A 1,318-nucleotide genomic window follows, 5' to 3' on the forward strand; every position below is an offset into this window, starting at 1 on the left:
GGCTCAAAATCACTTTCCAGAACATTCTCGTTCACCATTCCTGGCTGGTGGAATGATCTTCCCACCCCTATCCGGAATGCTGAATCTCTGACAATTTTCAAGCGACAGCTCTTTAAACGCTACTTGACTTCATCTTAAAAACTCTTCATCTTTCTCTTTATTTATTCCTTCCCTTTTCTAGCTTGTACTTATTTGAACAATGCCTAAAACTTGGTATTTCAAGCACTTCCTGTGTCTGTTTGCCTCTTTAAGAAGAATTGCTTTATGTATCCCCAAATTGTAAGTCGCTTTGGATAAAAGCGTCCTACTAATAATAAATAATTTCCAATCAGTAGCCCATGTATAATGTAGCTAATATTAGGACACTCTTAAACCGGAATTTACTATTTGTGTATTCAGTTGGGCTTACAGCAATTATAGTACTTTCATGGAGTGTAGCAGCAGTATCTTAGAATTCAGATCACGTTATTAGCGAATTGCAGTATGAATAGCAAATCGAGTCAAATTATTAGTTGTTTATAGCAGCGACAGCAGGAAGTAGGGGCGGTCTCCAAAGCTCATCAACTGGTCACTGGGGTTCCTCAGGGATCAGTTCTTGGACCCCTCCTCTTCTCCATATACACTACATAGTGGAAAATGGGCATTCTATGACCCCTTTAAGAAGAAGAATCGCTTTATGTATTCCCCAATTGTAAGTTGCTTTGGATAAAAGCGTCTGCAAAATGACTAAATGTAAATATAAGTATCTGGTTGCAACTTGCATGAAATTTCAGTGATAACACATGGGGTAAGTAACTATTTTAAACTGAAATAGGCTTTTATAACTTCGTTTATTTACCAAGGCATAGAGAGCTTTTGTGAACTCTTCAAAGCGAAATAGGCATTATTTGTTTGCGTTTCATTGTTTAATAAAGACGCTAATAGTAATTCTAAGTACTTTCGTGCAGCTGTAGCAGCAGTATGCATAGCTATTCAAATCGCAATTTTTTGTGAATTTAATAGCAGCAGAATGGCATAGCAAATTCAGATGCATGTTAGAAATGATATTAGCAGCAGTCTGCATATCAACCAATTATTATTGTAATATAGCAAGGGCAGCAGAAAGTAGCAATTATAGTACTTTCATGGAGTGTAGCAGCAGTATCTTAGAATTCAGATCACGTTATTAGCGAATTGCAGTATGAATAGCAAATCGAGTCAAATTATTAGTTGTTTATAGCAGCGACAGCAGGAAGTAGGGGCGGTCTCCAAAGCTCATCAACTGGTCACTGGGGTTCCTCAGGGATCAGTTCTTGGACCCCTCCTCTTCTCCATATAC

This window comes from Sinocyclocheilus anshuiensis, unplaced genomic scaffold (genome assembly GCF_001515605.1).
Source record: "Sinocyclocheilus anshuiensis isolate Anshui unplaced genomic scaffold, SAMN03320099.WGS_v1.1 scaffold1985, whole genome shotgun sequence".
NCBI classification, from domain to species: Eukaryota; Metazoa; Chordata; class Actinopteri; order Cypriniformes; family Cyprinidae; genus Sinocyclocheilus; species Sinocyclocheilus anshuiensis.